General features: G+C 37.4%; 1 non-coding gene across 1 annotated transcript; it reads right to left on the bottom strand.

Annotated features, from left to right (window-relative positions):
* Positions 1 to 16,120: 16,120 nt before the first annotated feature.
* Positions 16,121 to 16,335, bottom strand: LOC141414234 (small nucleolar RNA U3). The gene has a single exon (XR_012439302.1). It is a non-coding gene; the product is annotated as a small nucleolar RNA U3 (small nucleolar RNA).
* Between the last annotated feature and the right edge of the window lie 8,401 nt (positions 16,336 to 24,736).

Genomic DNA, 24,736 nt, shown 5'->3' with positions numbered 1-24,736 from the left:
TAAAATCCAAAGTGTAGCATGAATGAAAAAAGAATCTTCAATAAATGATGCTGGGCAGACGAATGGATTAAGAAAATGTGGTATTCTATGGAATACTATGGAATAAAATAAATATAATAAATATAATATAATATAAATATAATAAATATAATAAAATGGAATTCTATGCAGCCATGAAGAAGAACGAAATGTTATCATTCGCTGGTAAATGGATGGAACTGGAGAACATCATTCTGAGTGAGATTAGCCTGGCCCAAAAGACCAAAAATCGTATGTTCTCCCTCATATGTGGACATTAGATCAAGGGCAAACACAACAAGGGGATTGGACTTTGAGCACATGATAAAAGCGAGAGCACACAAGGAAGGGGTGAGGATAGGTAAGACACCTAAAAAACTAGCTAGCATTTGTTGCCCTTAATGAAGAGAAACTAAAGCAGATACCTTAAAGCAACTGAGGCCAATAGGAAAAGGGGAACAGGTACTAGAGAAAAGGTTAGATCAAAAAGAATTAACCTAGAAGGTAACACCCATGCACAGGAAATCAATGTGAGTCAATGCCCTGTATAGTTATCCTTATCTCAACCAGCAAAACCCCTTGTTCCTTCCTATTATTGCTTATACTCTCTCTACAACAAAATTAGAGATAAGAGCAAAATAGTTTCTGCTGGGTATTGAGGGGGGGGGAGCGGGAGGGGGTGGAGTGGGTGGTAAGGGAGGGGGTGGGGGCAGGGGGGAGAAATGAACCAAGCCTTGTATGCACATATGAATAATAAAAGAAAAATGAAAAAAAAAATAAAATGATGCTGGGAAAACTGTATAGTAACATGCAAAAATGAACTCAAAATGGATTTAAGGGCTAAATCTATAAAACTTTAATGAAAAATAAGGAAGGCTTCATGACACTGGATTTTGCAATGATTTACTGAATATGACAACAAAAGCATAGACAACAAAATCAATGTATAATGAAAACTAGAAACTTTTGTCCATCAAAAGATGTAACAAATAGAATGGGAATGTAGCTCATTGATAGTGTTATTTGCATAGTATTTATGAGGTCCTGGGTTCAATCTCCAGCACTGAAAAAAAAAAGAAGAAAAGAGAGAAAAAGGAATGAAGGGAGGGAGTGAGAGAAGGAGGGAAAGAAAAAGAAAGAAAGGAAGGAAGGAAAAAGAAAAGAAAGACAATAGAGTGAAATGGCAGCCCATGAAAAGTGAGAAATACTTGCAAAGCATTTATCTTTTAAGGGATTAAAATCCAGAAAAAATTCAGCATGGTCGTATACACCTATAATCCCAGCACTCAGGAGGTTGAGGCAGGGAGGATTGCAGGTTGGAGGCCAGCCTGGGCTACATAATGAGACACTATCTCAAAATAAATAATTGAAACAAAAATTTTAAAAACCAATACACACACACACACACACACACATGATTTAGAATATATAAATTCCTACAAATGAGCAACAAGAAAACAGAAAAAAAAGAGTCAAAACTGGGCAAAGAAGTTTAATGGGTATTTCTCCAACAAAGATAAATGAATGACCAATATGCACATGAAAAGCTGCACGTGATGGTGCATGCTTGTGATCCAGGCTCTTGGGAGACTCAGGCAGGAGAATCACAAGTCTGAGACCAGCCTGGGCTACATAGCAAGACTTCGTCAAAACCAGCACTCCATCGAAAAAAATAAAGCAAGGAAATGATTTTTTGTGTGTGTGTGTGTGTCAGTACTGGGGCTTCAGCTCAAGACCTCTCACCTCTCATTTGCTAGACAGGTGCTCTACCACTTGAGCCATCAACCCTTTTTTGTGTTGCATATTTTCAAGATAGGGTCTCCTGAACTATTTGCCTGGGCTGTTCTTGAACCTCCATCCTCCTTATCTCTGCCTCCCTAGAAGCTAGGATTATGTGCATGAGCCACTGGCACCTGGTTGGGAATGATGATTTTGATAGTATTGCCCTAAGTGGGAAAAGGCTGGGTGATGCGATGAAGGATCAAAGAGGTGAATATAAATAGAAATTATGTCCTAGGTTTCCTGTGGTAGTGATTTCATAAGTATTTGTTGTTATTATTTTAAATGAATGAATTATTGATTGAATGCCTTCAATTCCTCAATGAGAATAAGTCATGAACCAAGAATTCTATGCATCTGAACTGAAAAGATTTTTTTCTTTTTACATTCAACATTATATCTGTTTACTATATATAAGGGGAAATGAAAGGAAGTAGTGTTCAAATCTCTCTCTCTCTCTCTCTCTCTCTCTCTCTCTCTCTCTCTCTCTCTCTCTCTTCCCCTGTGTCCTGGCCATCATGATGTGAGCGTCTCTTCTCTGTCTTGCCTTCCCTATCATGATGGACTGAAACTTCTGGAACTAAGAGCACAAATAAATCCTTCATCTCATAAAATTGTTTCTCTCAGGCTGAATGTACAATGGTCCGATAGTCTTTTGGCTTCAGATAATTCTCTTCACTTTGTTCATCTACTGTCTCTCAGTTATTCTCGTGATGATGTCTATGAAGTGACCAATTCCCTTCGTTAAAGAAATGACCAGACAGTCATCTACATTTCAGATCTTCCTACTTCTACCACCCTTTAGCCTGCAGTTCAGTGGCATCCCTCAACTGCCAACATCGACACTCTAGCAACAGAACCTAAAACAGTGCCTTTCCCATCGTCACCTTTGGCAACAGTTAAGGATGACACAGTTGGCGTTGTCATTGCTAGTGTAGCGTGTGGGGCTTTCTCCAAGAACTTGGGTTTTGGCTGAAGTATTCTAGTATAGGAGAAGACGGATGCTCCCTGGAAACTGCTTTAGACATGAAAAAAGAATGACAAATGGATGTTCTTCAACAAGATGAGCTTGGGGGGTAGAAGGGAGAGGGAGGAGGCAGGGGACAACGGGAGAGAAATGCCCCAAACAATGTATGCACATATGAATAAATTAAAAAAAAAGAAGAAGAATTCAGACCAAAAAAAAAAAAAAAAAACACAAGATGAGCTTGATTCTTACCAGACAATGAAAAAAAGAAAACAAAAACCCAGTGAATAATCTACTACATATACTACATAAAGGCTGTTTAGAAGAGCCTGAAAAAAAAAAAAACCTTAGTGGATCAAAGGAACAAATCTCAATAGGTTTGAAAGATCAATGGATTAGTACAAAGAACTAAAACTGGGAATGAAGGTTGTCAGTGATGAACATCATGACAAAAAATAAAGATGACTTAGTTTCACAGACAGATGGTTCTGTAATTTCCAGGAGAGAGTAGTATGTGTAGTACCTATTAAATGAGACTTTACTATATACAATGTTTCATTCATACTAGTTGATTATTTTTAGATTGCTTGTAGTTTTTTTGAGGATAAATAGCCTTTTTCAAATTGATTTTTTTAGCTTTTAAAATTCTGATCTAACACATGAAAATTTAAACTCTGGGTTCAATATATCTAAGCTGCTTTACATTTTTTTTAAGTGCTTTACTATTGTCTCGAGATTTAAATTTTGTTGGAAGAGTGGCTCAAGTGGTAGAATGCCTGCCTAACAAGCATGAGGCCCTGAGTTCAAACCTCAGTACTGCCATAAAGATTTAAATTTTCGGGCTGGAGGTGTGACTCCAGTGCCAGAGTATTTGCCTCAACAGCACAAAGTCCTGAGTTCAAATGCCATTACTGGCAAAAAAAAAAAAATGTGAATTTGAATGCAGAGTGTTTACCAGGCACACAGGTAAGAAATAGCAACATTAAATGTGTGACTTTTTTGATTCTAAAGGTTTTTTGTGGTACTGAGATTTAAACTCAGGGCCTTATGGTAGGGTGGCCCTCTACCACTTAAGCCACATGCCCTGTCCTTTTTGCTCTAGTTACTTTGTGGATAGAGACTTGTATTTTTGCATGGGGCAGGATGATCCATCTACTTATGGGTCTTCCGGCCTTGCTGGTAGCTGGGATCACAGGTGCACGCTACCACACCTGACCCTTGGTACAGAAGGTTTTTTTTAATGTAAACTACCAAAAAAAATTGCTCAACATCAGGTGAAATTTATATTTGGGGAAAATATGTCTTCTTTCCCCTGTGGCTTCAAGTTCTGGTTGCCATTTTTGCCTGGGCATTTGAGCTTCCTAATTTTAGAAGATCAGTGATAGTGGAAAGTCATCGGATGGCAATTTTGCAAAATACAATGTTTTTATTTCTCTCTTTCTTTCATTCTTTTTCACTTAGCATTGCCCTGGGCAAGCACAAAGCCCTCAGTTCAAATCCTAGTGTCACCAAAAGATGCTTAAGTATGAGTCAAAAGTAGGCACAAAAGCGAATGCGTGTTTACTTAGAAAGGACTAGTGTTAAGTAAGGAGCCCAGAAATGTTTTCAGTTTTATTAACTTCATGGTAAATTTTCCTCAGAATTTTATCCTAATATGGTGACAAACCTTCATAGAAGAGTTTAGGCCCCTTTTATCAAGAAAGGAAAGGAAAACCATCAGTTTGACAGTGAATGGCTAAGATGTCAAACTTAGAAACGATCTTAGAGAATACTTAAATACCTAAATGTGTCAACATTCTTTTTTTTATGTGTGAATCTATGCAGTCTTATTAGAAGCCTAAAAGTTGAGATGACTTTGCCAGTTACAAATCCACACTGTCATGCTTACCTAGTACTCCCAGAATACATGGTTGGCCAATGATCCACTTTAACTCACTATTTAGACTTTACTCTCACCTTACTGATTCACTATGCTGCCAAAAAGACATTGATTTTATTCACGAAGGGACATAAATACCACAGGCAACCCTGTTGAATATCTCTAACTTCAAGTCCCTGACCCTAGACCTTTCCAGGATACTCCAAAATATATGTGAAAGGGATGTAATGTATGTTCTTCATATGAAAGCACTCCACCAAAGCACAGGGAATTTTCTTTTCTTTATCCTCTAATAAATTTTTGTTAGAATATATCCATGACATGGGGAGATTCACAGTGACAATTCCGATTAGACTTATATTGTGCATTATTTACATCGTTCCACTGTTTCTCCCCCTCAGCTCCTTCCCCGCCTCCCCCCGCCACTTAAAGCAATTGCAAGAGGTTTCTTAGTTCTGTTTCACATAGGTACATGAAGTCCATCTGCAATATACCATCACCTTAGTTTCTTTCCTTCCCCCTCCCCCTCCCACTAGTGCCCCCTACACATACATCACACACACACACACACACACACACACACACATACACTGTATCTATTTTTCAGTCCTGGTTTTCGTTATTACAGAGAATTTTCAACTTGCCATTAGTATGATACTGATTACTTTTTCTTTCAAACTTACTCTCTGCTCCCTGCAGGACTGGTCAGATTTCTCTCATTTTCTTCAGTAAGATTATCTCATTTTTCTATAGTCTGTTTTCAGACCATATGTTCTTTCTTGTACCTCATGTGATAATTCTTTCCATGGGCTCTGAACACGGAGAGAGGCCAATTGCTATTTCAGGTGAAACTTCTCAAAGTGACTATACCATGGTGATTTTACTTATTTCTATCTGAGATTTGATATATAACTTGAACATTCAGAAAATAAGTTGTATGGATTCATATGGTGGCAATCCATCTCCATGACATTTGATTGGAAGAGAGTGACTTTATCACTAGCATTAGACAAATGCATCCACATATAGGTGCTCTAGAAAGTATTTGTTAATGAGTGAAGTAAGATGAAAGTTAGTTGGTGGTAACATAATTTAGTATATAGAAGAAGCTTAAAAAGCTGCAAAGATAGACCTTAAATTACAGATAAACATAAGCTTTATTCAGAAGACAGTGGGAGTTATGCCTTTGAAGATTTTAGACCTAAAAAAGTGATATGATCAAAGTAGTGCCTTGGGAAAACTGATTTGGCAGTACAATTCAGAGGAGATGGCAGGTTAGCAGGCTATTATTGAAGTACAGACATGCCAAAATAAGAGCTAGAACTGGGGTGTCATTATTGTAAAGAAAAATGAATGCAAGAAGTAACAGAGGTAATTAATGGGACTAACTTGATGTAGTTCAAAATCAGAGAAAGGAGAAAACTGTTGAAAATTATTCTGGTGTTTCTAGTGTGACTGATGGGAGAGCAAATCCATAAAATAATGGATGTTATACAAACTCAGCTTGGTCTTTATCAATCTTTATTTATTCCTTTTGATAAATCCCTATCCACACCCACCCCTATACTGGGGATTGAACTCAGGGCTTTACATATACTAGGCAAGTGCTCTACCGTTTGACTTACATAGCCATCCAATCTCATTTCCTTTTCTGAATCTTTTCAACCTCCCTCACAGTTTAAAAGCTGTGCTCTATATTGGAGTTAATCTCATTTTCAGTCAATAATCTTGCCTTTTTCTTCTTAGAAATAGAAGGTAATCTATAGTAAATTTTCTTTCTTCTCCCCTTGTTTCATATTGGATGGTTTCCAGGTCTCTGTCTTCAAATTCAATGTTTTGTTGCTTCTGTCTAGTTCAGTTTTCAACTAAGATATTGTATTTTTCACTTCAAGGAATTCTGTTTGGGACTTTTATATATCTTCCATATTTTTGCTTACCATGTTGTTTTTCTAGCTTCTTGACCACATGAAATACAGTTATAATACTGTTTTATACTTTTTTTTTTTTTTACAGAATTGGGTATTGAACCCAGGGCAAGCACTCTATCACTTGAGATATGGCCCCCAGTCCTTTTTCATTTTTTTTAAATTTTGTTTTGAGATAAAGTCTCACTAACTTTACCTGGCAGATTCTCCTGCCTTTGCTTCCCAAGTAACAATTTCCCTAGATCTAAGAATCTCAAGTAACCACAAGTAGAATAAATGTAAAAAGAAAACCAAATCACAGAACATTATAATCATATTGTTGAAAACAACTTGTAAAAGAAAATTGAGTCTGGGCGCCGGTGGCTTACGCCTCTAATCCTAGCAACTCAAGAGGCAGAGATCAGAAGGATCGTGGTTTGAAGCCAGCCCAGGCAAAAAGTTCGAGAGACCCTATCCTGAAAAGCCCTTCACAAAAATAAGGCTGGTGGAGCAGCTCAAAGTGGAGGCCTTGAGTTCAAACCCCAGTACTGCCAAAAAGAAAGAAAGAAAGAAGATTGAGTACCAACCAGAAGAGGAACAAAACATACCATGTACAGAGAAACAAAATTAAAATGACAACAGCTTTCTCCTTAGGCCTTATGCAAGTCAAAAGATAACAGAACAACATTTGTAATGTACTTGTGTGGGGGGGAACTGACTGAATTCTTTATACTGTGAAAATTTCCTTTGACATTAAGGCAAAAAAAAAAAAGTGATCATTTTAAGGGAAATCTAGGAGAGTTTGTGACTAAAAGATTTGTGCTGCATTATGAGAAATGTTAAAGGAAGTTCTTAAACTAGGTTTAGTGGTACACCATAGTAATCCCAGATACTCTGGAGACTGAGACAGGAGGATCACTTGAGCCAAGTAGTTTGGTGGGTGGGTGGCGGAACAACAACATACCAAACCCCTGTCTATGTATTTTTTTTTTAAAGCCAACAGAGGAAAATAAATAGAGTAATTTTTTGTGTGTGGTGCTGGGGTTCAAACCCAAGCCTAAACAGAATAATTTTTTTGAGACAAGGTCTTGATGTATAGTGCAGATTGGCCTCAAATTTGTAATCCTCCTCTGTCAGCCTCTGGAATGCTGGGATTACAGTCTCTACCACCACACCTGGCAAAAGTACATTTTTTGTGTGTTTGTTGTTGGTTTTATTGATGCTATTGGGAATCAAACCCAGGGCTTCTTGCATGGTAGACAAGTGCTTCTTCCAAATGATCCACACCTCCACCTCTAAATAGAATAATTTTAAAATTTAATCAAAAATAGCATGAACTAGGAATCTAGCTATCCTTATCTCAACTAGCAAAAATGCTTTGTCTTTCTTATGATTGCTTATGTTTTCTCTTCAACAAAATTAGAGATAAGGGCAGAACAGGTTCTGCCTGGAAGTGAGGGAGGTGGGGACGAGAGGGGGCAGGGGATGGGGGGAGAAATGGCCCAAACAATGTATGCACATGTGAATAAATTAATAAAAAAATAACATGAATAGATTTTTAAGGGAGCAATGAGAACAACAGAAATATGGAAAACAAATAGCAAGTTGGTGGATGTAAATTCAGTCAGATAATCACATTAAATGTGTGCTAACAAAAAAAAAAAAGAGCCAATTATAAGATATTCATTATACAAAGATACAAAGGAACTGGTAGCATGGCTTAAGTGGTAGACCTACCATGCATAAGACCCTGAGTTAAATCCCCTGCATTGAAAAAAAAGTGACATAAGTATGAATTTATACAAAAATAAAATATAGCATTAAAAATATTTAAAAAGATATTAAATGATACATGATGCAAACATTAATCATAAGAAACCTAGAAGACTATTGATATCAAAGTATTTCAGGACAAATATATTATCAGGAATGAAGTGGCATTTTATTAACAATAAAAGGACCAGAGCAATATAAAAACATAGCAATATGAAATTCATAAGCACTTGATTCAGAACTTCAAAATACCTAACATAAAAACTGTCTGACACGAAGGAAAAAAAAAAACATATAAATCCATGACTACAGTTAAACATAGGTAAACAGAAAATTGGTATAAATATAAAAGACTTGCAAAAATGAGTAGGAAAATAGGTTTGAGGTCAAAATATGAAAAAAAAGAAAAAAGAAACCATGCAAGCCTCAAAATAAACAGGGTGTATTCCTTTAGAACCAAGAGAGGGAAAAATCTATTGCTATTTCTCAGTATCAGAAGAAATGATACTGACATTTCTGACAACTAAAATACTTAGGATTATGGCCGGGAGATATAGCTCAGTGGTAGAGTATTTGCCTAGTGTAAGTGAGGCACTGGTTCAATCCCCAGTACTGCAAAAAGTAAAAATTTTTTTCAAAGTACTTAAGATTAAGAAAAAACCAGTTTTTTGAGCAAAAGACAAATGAAGTGAGAGAAAATAATTTTAGCCTATACCAAAACAAAAGACTGATTTACCTTAAAAACCAAGCATGATAGGACAATAGACAAAATTCACAAATAGTTCCAGAATAATAGGCAGTGAAATGTCCTTCACACATATGAAAACATAATTGAGCTCACTCATAGTACAAGAAAGTCCATTTGAAACAACACTAAGACACTATTTCTCAGCTGTCAATTGTCTCACTAGCAAATTTTCAGAAATCCAAAAGCTTAACCATACATTCTGTCACCATTGTTATGCATCACCACATACTCCATATATCACTAATGGCAATGCAAAATCCCACAATGCCAAGCAGGGAATTTGGCATTATCTTATATATGCAAATCAGCTTGTAGGAAAGCATCTTAGAGAGACATTTTCACTATCAAAAATACATTTTAACAGTTGTCACTGCAACATAATTTGTAATAGCAATAGATTAGAAACGACCTAGCTGGAGTTGGGGATGTAGCTCAGTGGTAGGGTGTTTGACTAGCATCCAAGAGCCCTGTGTTGAATTTCCCAGCAATAGAAAAGAAAAACCAAACAAATAACAAAAAGCCACTGAAAAATCCAGTGTGCTATCATTGAATAACCTACAGTATTCATTAAGAGCTTGAATTTAGCATCAGTAAACCTGACATGTTTCTTCTGATAAGGATGTATTATGAAGTTTGCAGCAATATCTATATAGAGAATTCTTGTCAAGCTCATTTTCATCTCAATTTAATCAACACTTCAGGCCTAAATTCTAGTTTTCAGGAAATATAGAGGATATTGGTATGCCACCATAAAGAAATAATTAACCCAGAATGTAAGACATCCTAAGAAAATAGTCATGATTTCCTCCAAAAGTCAAGGTTACGAAGGAAAAAGTGAGGATATGTTCTAGATTGTAAAAGTTTAAAAAGACAAAACAATAAGAGACACTTCATCAGGTTTTAGTTCATATTAAGCAGTTACTAAAAAATCTTGAGACAAGTGTGGCAGCTTGTGCGTGCAGTCCCATGGTTTAGGAAGTTGAAGTAGGAGCATCAGGAGTTCAAAGCCAGACTGGCCTACACAGTGAGACCCTGTATCAAAATTTTTTCGTTTTTTATTTTGGGGACAAGTGGCAGAAATGTAAATATAGCTAAAAATCAGATGACTTGGGTATTACTAAATTTTAGATACGATACTGGTATGGTTATGTAAGAGGACGCCCTTATCCTTTGAATACATACACCGTATTATCTAGGGTGAAGCAGTGTGCCTGCAATTTATTTTTAACAGACTCCAAAAAATGAGAAAAGCAGAAATTGCAAAAAATGGCAATAACTGTTGAATGTGGGTCACAGACAGATGTTCATTTTACAAGTCTCTCGACTTCTCTGAATGTTTTTGCAAAAATACTAGAAAATTTTCACTGTCATTTGTATTAAGTGGAGAATTTTTCTTCTCCATCCTCTTGGCACAATGTAAACCTTTTCAATCTGAAGACTTTTTACCTTTTTTTTTCAATTCTAGGATATTCTTGTCACTTCTCCAAATTTTCCTCTACTCCACTTATTTTTCTTCTGTTTGGATTTGTGTTTTATTGATTTCAGCACTACCATTTCCTGTCTCCATTTGGTTTCCTCGTATATTTTCCCTTTGTAAAAAAATTTTTAAGCTTTGTTTAAGATGTACTCTTAGAGAATTCCAGACTTTATCTTCCAGCTCACAAATCTGTTCCTTGGATTTATTCATTGTTCAAGTTAATCTTTTCATTTTTTTTTCTTTAACACATTATTTTTTTGATTCCCAGACTAATTTCTTGCTTTTGCTTCCTTTTTTCAACTCCTCCCTTATCTCTTTGAGGACATTTAGGATGTTTATTTTAAAAACTTATTCTGTTTGGTCTATTGATTCTCTGGTGTAAGATGTTGAATGCTGTCTTTCCTACACAATGATGGTACTCCTCAGGTTTCTAGACTGGACCTTCTCCTTTTATCTGCCCATCACTTTCACTTTACCTCCCAGTCAGGGAGCTCTGTCCCCTCACAGAATCCTGAAGCTCTCTTCTCTACTCTCTAATAAAAGCTGCTTTTTTCTTGCAATTTCTTGAGGAGGGGGTAGGGGTGGGGGTGGATTGGAGTACAGAGGAAATAGTTGAACCCAGCTAGTTTGCCTGCACCAATAATTTCCTCTTCCAGGCTCTAACACTGTCCCAATATTGCCCCAGCACTAGTCTGCTACTGGTGTAAGAGATATAACAGGTACTTAGAAACTTCACTTACTTAACTTTTGCTAAAAACCTGATTCTTCACTGGGGCCTACAAATGACTAAACTAAAAGCAGATGAAACTCAGCTTCTCTGCCTCCATTTTGTATCCATCTTGTTTGCTCTGTGCCATTTCCTTCTGAGGTCACCATGTATTCCAGGAATGATGGATAAACATTTTGGGACAAGAGTCAAAATTACTCCATGGACAGCAATGACTTTCTTACTGTGACAAGGCTCCACTTGAACTATCCTGAGATAATCAATTGAACCACACCCAACCACTACTGTCTAATAATTATGAATAACCCTCACCTCCAGTCCTAGTTTTTCCTTTATTTAAACCTAAAACTCATGTCTGTATCCTGGAGGACTGAAATGCTTACTTTGCCTCTTCCTGTGTTGGCTCTCTTGCCTAGAATTCTGGTTACGCCTTTGGTGATCTAGAGCCAGGAAGCACTATGCCCTTCAGGCATTAGCCACTCTTAGCTAGCCAACCCCAGACCAAGAGGACAGAAAATGAGGGTCCTAAGTAGCTGCCAAAATTTCTTTTCTTTTCTCTTTAATTTCCTTTCCTGTCCTGTTATGTCCTCTTCTCTCCTCTTCTCCCTCTCTTCCCCTCCCCTCTCTTCTCTCCCCCTCCCTCCTTTCCTCTCTCCCCTCCCTCCTTTCTTTCTTGATGGTGGTACTGGGATTTGAACTCAAGGCCTTACACTCCTTTCTTCTCATTTCGGACTAGATCAGCTTTTTACCATTATTTGGTGAGGGAGAGAAAGAAACATTTGGACTCTATGGGCCCTGAACTCTGGCCCTTGGTAAGTTCTCCCTGAGCAGTGTACCTTGGGCCTTGCCTTCCCTTTTCCTTGTTCTTTGGATGCTCTTTATGAGCCATTTGGATTTGTCTGAACTAATTCTGGATTCTGCTATATGTCTGACAGGGATTTTGGAAATTCAATTGGCAGGGGAGGGATATAAGATTCACAGAAAAACCAGGGTATTTGAAAAGATCTGTTGTGATTTACATAAGAATGAGTGCTAGCAATCTTTGTTTCACCTAAGGAGAGTCCTAATGACTACTCTATTCATAATTATAAACCTATGACTTAAAAAAGAAAAAAAAAGGATGGTTTATCTAAGAGTGCATTCTGAATTCAAGTAATTGTTTTTATGTGTCATTTTGTGTATGCCTATTAGTCTAAATTTATGAGGATTGACTTAATTGGCGGATAAAAAGTTTGATGGCTGTGGCAAAAGTCTTATTGGAGATTGACCAAAAATACTCCCTAGCATTGACTCTAGGCTCCACCAAGTTGAGCCTCTAAAATGAATTGGAAACAGCATTGGGCAAAACTTAATCTTTCCCTGGAATTCCTGAAAATAACTGACTAGTGTACCTGCAACCTGTAACAGTTTCATTTTTGCATTTTTTAGTCATCTTATGTGTATACAAGTTGACATTCTTGGCATGCCTAATTTCAAATGTGTGTGTGTACATGTTTAGGATGATTATCAGACTACAATTGTAGAGTTAATGTAGAGCAAATGTTGCTTCTAAGTATTTTCTCTTTCTCTGCCTTTTCTAAAAAAAAAAAAGAAAGAAAGTTATTCAAAAGTTTTTTTTTTTTCTCTTTTTTTAGTGGTACTGGGGTTTGAACTCAGGGCCTCATACTTGCTAGGCAGGTGTGCTACCACTTGAGCTACTCTGCCAGCCTTATTCAAAAGTACTTATCTCAGTCAGTCCTGACTAAAATGCAGGCATCCAAGAATTAACTCTCAAACACTTGGGACTAAAGGAAAAAAAGGGAGGTGTGTGCATTTTAAAACCTAAACAAGCAATCTAAACTGCCTGATTAAATGCACACACCTAATCTTAATCTACTTCATTCTGAATTACATATAGTTTGGATTCAGCTTTCTCTGGGTCTTTTAAAATGTATTTTGTAAATCATAAGTGTATAGAGAAATAATATAACATTGCTTTCTTCCTGGGTTTGCTGTTTGTAATCAGTACCACTCAGATAGAATAAACCCTGGAATTCAGGCAGTTCTGCTATTTAAAGACTGACCTACAGCTATTTGTTTTGACTAAATGAGAATTACTTTATATGTGAGATGCACTCATATGTCAGGAAATGAGTCTATTTGTGGTCACTAACACCATCCCCAAACTTGTAGGAGGGCTAAATCTTTGATTTTTGTCAGTCCTATACATCTATTATTCTATCAAGCCAAAAATTCTAAGTTTCACTTCAAAAATAGAAGCTAAGTTAATAAGCTAAGGACTTCTGTGGAGCTATGATGCTAATTGTTACTGCCTCCTTTCTATGTTAAATGTACTTATGTTACCCAAAACTATGTTCTAAAATGCAAAGTTTAGGGGAGAAGGATGGGGGAGGGGGAAGGGTAGAGAAAAGACCCAAACAATGTATGCACATGTGAATAAATGAAAAAAAAAAGCAAAGTTTAGGAGAATATTTTACTAAGCTGGTGTCCTCCAAATTAAAATTATTAGTGGTGGTAGCCTTTTGCAGGCTTGTGTTCATGAACTCTTATTGTGTCATGACCACCATCTTTAAGCACAGGTAGACATGCCCATACACAATGTACTCTAAGCATTGCCTCTCAAATAAGTATAAGGAATGGACATTGGACATCTACAGTGTCCAATATACATATAAATATATATAAATGAGTAATTCTACTTCATTATGTATTTTTAAACCTTTTCATGTAGTCTTAAGACATGAAATTAAATGGAAATTTATGCATGATTTATTATTGAATATTATTGAATATATGCATAGTCATTCTTTACACTGAAAATTTAAATGTATCTTTGAGAAGATAAGGAGAGCTTGATGGTCTGGATATAATGCTATCATTCATAATTATTATTAATATGATTTTAAAAAAGGGCTAGTGGAATGGCTCAAGTGGTAGAGTACCTACCTAGCAAGCATGAGGCCCTGTCAAACCCCAGTACCATAAGGTAAAATAAAATACACATTGCTATTGCTTTCACTACATTTAAAATCTTGCTTGTGAGTCAACTCCCTGTATAGCTATCCTTATCTCAACTAGCAAAAACCCTTGGTCTTTCCTATTATTGCATATACTCTCTCTTCAACAAAATTAGAGATAAGGGCAATATAGTTTCTGCCTAGTAGCAAGGGGGTAGGGGGGGAGAGAAAGGGGGCAGGGGAAAGGAAGGGGGCATGGGGAAGGGGGGAGCAGTGACCCAAACATTGTATGCACATATGAATAAAAGAAATTATTAAATAAGTAAAAAAAAAAAAAATCTTGCAATAAACACTTGTTCCTCTTGGCCTGGGGATCTGAGGTGAAACTTCTTCATGATCACCTCTTCCTGTGGGGCTCTACTGTCATTTTTGTCATGTTTCTGGGCATTGTTGTGCTTGCTAGCTTTATTCAGATGCAGTTATTTGTATTTTTGTGGTGCCTACTCATCCTTCCTTTAAGTCCCCAGTTGCCTTCTTCATTATCTGTTTGGAGACACCCCAGAACCAGCTGTGATTTTGGTCTCTGTCCTGTCTGCTTCTAGACTCAACTCATTGCAAGACAGCCTTAGGTTTCACTTTTGAGAGTGTGCTGCACCCTTTATGTCCATGCTGTCTCCCTGACCATACAGAGACACTCGGTCTTGGCCTGTGATGATCCTTAAGAGGTTTTTGTGGCCAAACCCTATCTGTTTATTTGCTTGGGTCCCCCAAACCTGAACCCACTGTCCTTTTTGTTCATCCACAGTTATTTATCGTGGGGACAGTGTGACCTGGTTTTCAGCTTATCAAAATTTTACCCCAAGGTCTTCCCTGCCATCTTTAGGAGTTTGGCATGCTCCTTTATGTCCCAGGTTCCTGATTGTCCATAGGACATGAAGCCCCCTTCAGATCTGGTAGTATAGTTACCCTATGCTATCAGGAACATCTCACCTCTAAGGAGCCTCCCTCCCTACATAAGTTGAATGGAACATAGACTCCTCGTTCAGTTTTTATCCATTGGTACCCCAAGAAGAAAAAGATGGATCTACACAGACATGGATTGGACAGGTGTGCTACACTAGTTTCCTGGGATCACCCAGGGACACCTTGATGGCATATATCTCATACTGGATCATGGGTCAGGAGATGCCCTTCCCTGATCTAATGTTTTACCCCACTAATCCAAGATGCTATGGTGTATAGGGAAAATCATTCTAGAAACTTCTTTCTTTTTGTTACTGATGGAATCCCCTTTGGGATGCATTCTGAAGAACTGGGACAGGTTTGACTCTTCAACCTTTAGGAAAAGGAGGCTCATCTTTTTCGCAATATGGCTTGGTCATAGGATCAATGAGGGAATGGAGAAAAATGGCCTGAAAATGGGAGCATAAATTATAATACTCTTTTACAATTGGATCTATTTTGCATCTTCTCTGAATTCTCTTGTGATACAAGAACTAGGGACTCCAACCAAAAATTCTGATGACATATTTAAACCTAAAATTCATATCCATATTCTAAAGATTGGCTGAAATGTTTACCTTGCCTCTTCTGGAAGCATGTCCATGTCATGTAATAAATCTCCTCTCTGCCCTTCACCACTACCCCTTCTCTTTATTTGTCATGCTGAGGTGAGTAGCTGGACCTGACATGTTAGAACCCTGAGTTGGGCCTCTGGCTGGAACTCCAGTTACAGAGGAGTAAGCAATGATGTATCCAGTCCAATGTGGGGGCGAAAGAAAAAGACAACAAAATTCTCACCCAAAATATCTTCATTTTAGTGTCCCTTTTATTCATTCAGACTACGATTTCCTTCCATTCAGGAACTGACAATTTTTTTTTAAAAAATATAACAAGCCAGACTCTGTTCTCTCCCTTTTATTCTCTCAAAGGAAAAGAAGAACCATCATCAATGGAAATGACTGTTGTGGTGGAGCAACACCAAGAGCCAGCTTTATTCACAGGAGACGATGCTGAGACTCTCCTTCATGGTTTCCAGTGTTCCTCCTGTTCAGAGAAACTTCTCTAGTAACAAGCCATAGAAATGATCCTTGAAAGTAGACTCTTCTGAAACACTGTTCTTAGCTCCACCAAGAGTTTCTTGCAGCAATCATGTCATGTTTAGGCGTCTGTCAGTATCCTTCTTGCTTCCTCATGTGGCATCTTCACAGTTGGGTTGTAGCATTACAGGTAACTAAAAGTTGAATTAGATTTTCACAGTTACACTTTTGGTTTCTCTAAATGATTTCCACATGTACTTCCTCATATAATTTGGTTTTTCTGTTTGAACCTTGCACCTCTGGCCCCGCCAAGTTATGTTTCCATGACTTTTCATTCCAACATGAATTTTGCTGTTACTCTTACATAATCAACTAAAAATATGCTGAAAGATCACAAATTTTTAAAACTGCACATAATTTAAGATTTCTCCCAAAAGTATAGTAGATTGTTTCAGTTTCTTGCCTACCTTTGGGTCACTGTTTTGTTGACATAACCAACTTCCAATTGCTTGAGGTCTTTTGGCAACAAGAGCCTCTACCCCAGTAGTGATGTCATCTAGCAATACAGGGATCAGATCCAAGGGAGCATCTCTAACCCAACACCCCAGCTCCCTCTCAGCAGGGAGGGGGACTCCATGGTACATATCTCCGCTGACTTTCAAAGTTTTATTTTGCCACATGACAACTGGCTACACACTTGGTGTCCTTCCCTTCCCTGTTTCAGATCTCACTCTTCTACTGGCATTTTTGGGAATCACCTCTCAAATACAGTAAGCTATTGTCACTCAAATACTTATGCTTGCAAGAAGTCCTTATTAGTTAAGGTCTGCTTAGCAAAGTCCTACAATGAAGAGATTGTGACAAGAAGAAAATTGACCTAACACATGTTTATCGATGAACTGAGCATTCATAAAATTAGCTCTCCAACATCGTTTCTCACTTAACTTTTCTGTCCACATTCATCTATTTGCAAGTTTATTTCAAACTCTTTGCAAAGTGAAATCACAAAGCTCTTGCAAATAATGTACACCTTTTATAAAGTTTAGAATATTGTAGGAGAAAGATGTGTTAGGCTGCCCTCTCATCCCCAAAAGGTCAATTTAAAAAAAATTTTGAATCTTTTTCTTTCAAATCATTCTCTTGTGAAGTTTATGCTACTAGCAGTTTGTTACTACCACTGTTAGTGTTCTCTTCTCCAGTTATTAACAAATGTACTTACACAACATCGCGATTTTCATCCATGCTTTGCTTTTAGTTTGACCAGTTCTCCACAATATTTTTGTTGTCTTTTTTTATTCTTTATTTAAAATAATATATTGTTTATTAATTGGTTTATTTATTTTTGGCAGCACTGGAGTTTGAACTCAGGGTCTCAGGCTTGTGAGGCAGGTGCTGTTACCACTTGAGCCACTCTGCCAACTCTCAAATATTTGTCTCAAGGTCTATTTGGGAGAAATCCGAACTAAGACATAAAGGCCTAAATTTGGTGGGATATTACAGAGTCCTAAATGTTTTCATTTTTACTTTTTTTTCCCAGAGGGGTTTTTAAAAAAATTTTTTTTAGAGATAAATAATACAAGAAGGGGAGGAAGCATTCAAGGTAATTTATTATAATTAAAACACATTGTTCAAAAAGGGTCATTTATAAGTTGAATTTTTACAAGCACATGCTTATTTCTTGTAGACTTACATTAATAACATGAGTGATAGCATTTTCTTTTCCTCTATTAATTAAAAATATGAATAAGTAGACTGCTCTATTAGGTTCTCGAATGATAAGAAAATGAGTAGTAGATTGGCCCCTTGTGCTGAGGCATTCATAGGCTAGTACTGGGGCAAAAAAGCTGCCAGACATAATACCAAGGTTCAAAGATCAAAGGAAAGCCTTAAAGAAAGACTTGAATACCAGACTAAAAAAAAAAAAAAAAGCTTAGAGTGATGGGGCACACATATAGTCCTCAGGAGGTTGAGGCAGGAGCATCTTGAGGGTTTTTAAGAATTTTTATTAGTGTATATTAATTGTGCAAAGGGGTTTCATTGTGATATTTCCATACAAGGATCTTGAGTTTGAGGCGAACTAAGTTTGCTAGGTCTTAAAGGCAGGCCATCAGTACTTACTTTGTATTTTTTGTGGTGCTGGGGATCAAACTCAGGGCTTCCTGCAGGTTAGGCAAATGCTCTGTAGCTGAGCCATATCCCCAGCCCCATGACTTACTTTTTGAAAAGAGACTAGAATACCTGGTGGATTCAAAGAGGGAAAAAGTTTGTAGGTATCAGTAAGAAGTTTTGAAAATAACAGAAGAAAGAACTAGGTGAGTGTAGAAAACAAAATTCTCTACTCTCTTCCAAGTAATTGAAAGAACTTAGTTCACACTCCTTAATTTGAATAAATATCCTCTAATATCCTTCTGTGTAAATATGGATTTTGAGATGTATAAGTTTGCTTAAAGTAAAACACTGAAAAAACTCCAGTGAAAAACCCAATAGTAATTCATTATAGGCAAGATAAAGGATCATAGGCACACACTATTGATAGGAGCCTACATTGCCTTTAATTTTAAAAAACCTTAAAATATATTAGAGGCTTTAAAAACATGCATATCCTTTTGTTTATTTATTTATTTAGTGCCAGGGTCTTATTAAGTAGTCCAAGCTGACCTTGAACTTTCAATCCCACTACCTCAGCCTCCTGAGTGCTGGGACTGCAGGTGTGAACCACCATGCCCAGCCATGCAACAAACAAAAAACATATTTAAGCATGTTTGTGTCATGTACTGCTAATAGGATGGTGGGATCATAAAATGGCAGAATACTATGGAGATTTCCCCCAAAATTAATGATAGAGCTACCATATGTTTGTTGGGTTTTTTTGTTTTTTCAGGCAAGGCCTCACTATGTAGCTCAAACTCATAATCCTCCTGCCTCATCCTCCCAAGTGTTGGGAATATAGGTTGTGCACAATCATGCCCAGCTTAAAAGTATCATATAATCTAGTAACTCCATGTCAGGGTGCACATACGAAAAATTTAAAGAAGGTCTTAGACCAGTGAAACAGAATAGAACACCAGGATATGAAGCCACACAACTATAACCAACTTGTCTTTGACAAAGGAGCTAAAAATATACGATGGAGAAAAGACAGACTCTTCAACAAAAACTGCTGGAAAACTGGTTAGCAGTCTGCAAAAAACTGAAACTAGATCCATGTATATCACCCTATACCAAGATTAACTCAAAATGGATCAAGGATCTTAATATCAGACCCCAAACTCTAAAGTTGGTACAGGAAACTCTAAAGTTGGTTCCAGGAAATACTCTGGAATTAATAGGTATAGGTAAGAACTTTCTCAATGGAACCCCAGCAGCACAGCAACTAAGAGACAGCATAGATAAATGGGACTTCATAAAACTAAAAAGCTTCTGCTCAACAAAAGAAATGGTCTCTAAACTGAAGAGAACACCCAAAGAGTGGGAAGATATATTTGACAGCTACACATCACACAAAGGACTGATAACCAGAATATACAGGGAACTCAAAAAACTAAATTCTCCCAAAATTAATGAACCAATAAAGAAATGGGCGAGTGAACTAAACAGAACTTTCTCAAAAGAAGAAATTCAAATGGTCAAAAAAAAAAAAACATGAAAAAATGCTCACCATCCCTAGCCATAAAGGAAATGCAAATTAAAACCACACTAAGATTCCACCTCACCCTGTTAGACTAGCCATCATTAGCAACACCACTAACAACAGTGTTGGCGAGGATGTGGGGAAAAAGGAACCCTTTTATACTGCTGGTGGGAATGTAAACTAGTACAACCACTCTGGAAAAAAATTTGGAGGCTTCTTAAAAATCTAAACATAGATCTACCATATGATCCAGCAATACCACTCTTGGGGATATACCCAAAAGACTATGACACAGGTTACTCCAGAGGCACCTGCACACCCATGTTTATTGCACCACTATTCACAATAGCCAAGTTATGGAAACAGCCAAGATGCCCCACTACTGACGAATGGATCAAGAAAATGTAGTATCTATACACAATAGAATTTTATGCAGCAATGAAGAAGAACGAAATGTTATCATTCGCAAGTAAATGGATGGAACTGGAGAGCATCATTGTGAGTGAGGTTAGCCTGGCCCAAAAGACCAAAAATCGTATGTTCTCCCTCATATGTGGACATTAGATCAAAGGTAAACACAACAAGGGGATTGGACTTTGATCACATGATAAAGCAAATGCACACAAGAGAGGGGTGAGGATAGGTAAGACACCCAAAAAACTAGGTAACATTTGTTGCCCTCAATGCAGAGAAACTAATGCAGATACTTTAAAGTGACAGAGGCCAATAGGAGAAGGGGACCAGGAACTAGAGAAAAGGCTAGTTCGAGAAGAATTAGTTTAGAAGGTAACACACATGCACAGGAAATCAATGCGAGTCAACTCCCTGTATTGCTATCCTTATCTCAGCTAGCAAAAACCTTTGGTTCTTCCTATTATTGCTTATACTCTCTCTTCAACAAAATTAGAGATAAGGGCAAAATAGTTTCTGCCTGGTAGGGAGGGGGTGGGGGGGAGAGGGAGGGGGCAGGGAGGTTAAGAGAGGGGGTGGGGAGGGGGGGAGAAATGACCCAAACATTGTATGCACATATGAATAAAAGAAAAAAAGAAGGTCTTAGAGTCATACTTGCACACTCAAGTTCATAGCAACATTATTCACACTAGCCAAGAGGTGGAAGCACCTCAAATATCCATTAACAGATTAATAAACAAAATATGATGTTTGTGTGTGTGATGAAATATTATTCACTCTTAGAAAAGAAGGAAATCCTATCACATGATATATCATAGATGAGCACTGAGGACATTATCCTAAGTGAAATAAATTGGTCACAAAAACAAATACTACATGATTCCACTTATATAAGGTATCTAAAGTAGTCAAATTCATAGAAACAGAAAGAATGGTAGTGACCAGGGACTGGGGAGAGGGGGAAAGGGGATTTGTTATTTAAAGGGTATGGAGTTTTAGTTTTGCAAGACAGAAGTTCTGGTTATCTGTTTCAGAACAATGTGAAAATACTTAACAATATTCAGTTACACACTTAACAATGGCTAAATTGGTTGAGTGCACAAGTTCAAGAACAGCCTAGGCAACACAGCAAGAACCTAGTCTCACACACATACACACCACACTCACACACACACACCACACACACACACCACACACACACACACACACACACACACACACACACACACACGGGTAAGTTGTTAAATTTTATGTATGTATACCACAATAAAAAAGAAAAATAAATAATTGATCACATATGTGAGAGCGTATTTCTGGATTTTTGAAAGCATATAGAATTTTGGTAGTAGCTTATAATTTATTTTCAACATTCAAAATCCCTATGCAGATAGTAGGTATTTATTGGACTATTAAATAAATAATAAACAGTATCAATGATGAAAGGGAATTACAAAATAAGGGTTGTGGTTAGCTCAAATCTGTGCTTTTGAAGTCAGAGAGAGAGAGAGAGAGAGAAAATGTAACCCCAGTTACCCAGGAGACAGAGATAAGGAGGATCATGGTTCAGGGCCAGCCTGGGCAAAAAGTTAGCAAGACCCCATCTCACCAAACAAGCTGGGTGATAGCATATGCCTGTAATTCCAGCTACAAGGGAGGCATAGGTAAGAGGATCACAGTCTGAGGATGGCCCTACAAAAATGCAAGTCCCTTTCTGAAAAATGACCCAAAGCAAAAAAAAAGGCTGAAGGCATGGTTCAAGAGATAGAGCATCTGCCTATCTTGAGTTCAAACCCCAGTACTGCCAAAATCAAAACCAACCAAACCAACAACAACAACAAAAAAAGAGAGAGCCAGTCATGGTGGTTCATGCCTGTGGTCCCAGCACTCAGGAACTACATAGTAAGACTAGAGAGAGAAAGAAAGAGGGAGAGAAAGAGATACCATCTAGGTGGTTAGATACTAAAGTGTTCACAGAGTACTATTTACCTCTGACTGCAGCCTTAAGGGTGATTCTATCTCTATCGTCTTTTACTCAGTCTCTAATTTGTCTACAATTCTATAGTACCTGTATAATGAGGAAATAATACAGTCAAAATCATAAAGCTTAACGTAAAACTACTCCACAATAACAATGGTGAAGCCTTACTCTGTTAAATACGCAAAAGACTATTGCATAGGGAGACAGTTATGGTCCTCTGCAGAACATTACAGTGACTCTACATTCCATGTAGAATGCAGCTAGGACATTTCTGTGGACCATGAATAAATTATATTGTGTCTTACCCATGTCACCTATGCAGGGCCACTTTTGCATAATACTCAGAGAAAATGTCAGGTTGTGTACCAACTATTGTACAAAATGAAAGAGACAGCTTCCCCATCTATGAGGAAATATTAAACCTTCTGGCAAATGTTCTCCTTGGTTATAAGATGTTATCACATATGGAGATGTTTGAATGTACCTTTTTTTTTTAAAGAAAGGAAATGGAGGATATCTAAAGGCTATTGCTCAATTTAAGTACTTTAAGAAAGGAGACTTGTAAATGGAACTTGTTTAAAATTTCCAAGTTTCAAATGACCAAGTCAAACGTTATCTTCAAAATTGAAGTTGGATGTGATGGCATATACCTGCAATCCCAGTACTTAGGAGGCAGAGGTAGGAATGTCATGAGTTTGAGGCTAACATGGGCTCCTAGCAAGATCCTGTTTCAAACAAATAAAACATATAAATACATAAAAAAAGAAAAGAAACTGCTCTGGTACTTGTTAAATGTCTCTGGTGCATATATTCCCTAAACTTCCCCGAGCATTACATTGTGTTAGCATTATGTGAATACTTGTTTTTCTGAACGAGGAAGTCAGTAAGAGTAGAAATGCTATTTGTCTTACTGGTACATAGTAGGGGGGGGCTTCATTTTTATTGTAAGGGTGCTTAAATGGATGAGTAAATAGAGACTGGACTATAAAGCTGGAAACCAAAGGTAGGAGTTTTTAAAAGCTCAGTTGAGATGTGTGCATCAGACTCAATTGCAAAGTTTACATTAAAGATTTAAGCTTCTAAGGTGCAATATTTAAGTTGTAGTTGACAATAACTGATTCTGGTACATGAAATGCTGAGCTGAGGATATAGTGTGAAAATCTCCTATGAAGTAGAATAATGTAGAGAAAACTGGCGGATAAGCTCCAACATCATGGTATCAACTCAATTAGATCTTAGAATATCTAAAAGTCATTTCCTTCACTTTGTAGATGAAAAATCAATGGTGATACAATTTAAATAACTTAAAAGGTCATACAGCTACTTATTGGCAGAAGTAGACCTAGAGACAGGTCACCCAACTTGCTGGTCTAGTTTTCTTTCCGTTAAACTTAAAGAAGCACAGGCTATTACCAAAGCCCAGGAAAGGAAAGGGAGCATTGTTTTTGAATGTGCTGCCAGATTCCTTCTTCAGAAAATAACATTCCGTGGTTGAGTAAGATAAAGTGTTCCTTACTGCTTATTTCTCAGGGTATTTAATATGTTTAATGTCCACTAGCATATTAACATATTATTATTATTTATTTTGCAGTACTAGGGCTTGAACTCAGGTCCTAGACCTCAAGCCACTCCACCAGGCTTTTTTTCATGATGGGTTTTTTTGAGATAGGGTCTCACAATTAGAGTCTCGTGAACTATTTACCTGGGCTGGCTTCAAACCACGATCCTCCTGATCTCTGCCTCCTGAGTAGCTAGGATTACAGGAGTTTAAGGTGGTGATGGAGTGTAGTATGCAAGTTTTCCAAACTTATTTGTTCCCAGTATCTTTTTTTTCCTCCCAGGAGCACAGTTCCAAGATGCTTAATTCAGGAAGTTTAAGGAGTTCATTTCATAGGAAGGAGTAAAGAAGGGTGCTACCCTTTCTTACTACCACAGGATTTATCCGTTCCCAAAGGTGTACTTCTCATTGCACATGGTTTTTGAGTCACACCTAAATTATTTAAACTATGAGTTTTTCAAGTATTAAAATTATCATTTTAAAAAACAAAACAAAATTTGGTTGTAATATCTTTTTTACGTATTGCTGGATTTGGCTTGGTAAAATTGTGCTCAATACTATCCACAACTGTTGAGAAATGGAAACAATTTAAGTATTCATTAGCAGATGAATGGAAAAATAAAATGTGGTGCCTAGTCACAATGGAATACTATTCATCCATAAAAAAGAATGAAATTGACCAGGTGTGGTGGTACACAGCTATAATCTCAGTACTTGGGAGGCTAAGGCAGAAGGATCACAAGTTCAAGGTCAGCCTGGGCTATGTGGCAAGACTGTCTCAAAAAAAATTTTAGATAAATAATGTCTGGAAACTTCTCAAATGTGCTGGAGACCAACTGAGGGCCTCAAGCAAGCAAGGTAAGCACTCTATTAGCGAGCTATTATACCCC

Source organism: Castor canadensis, chromosome 11 (assembly GCF_047511655.1).
Source record: "Castor canadensis chromosome 11, mCasCan1.hap1v2, whole genome shotgun sequence".
Lineage (NCBI taxonomy): Eukaryota > Metazoa > Chordata > Mammalia > Rodentia > Castoridae > Castor > Castor canadensis.
The sequence above is the reverse complement of the archived record's forward strand: the minus strand, read 5'-3'. Positions and strand labels throughout refer to the sequence as shown.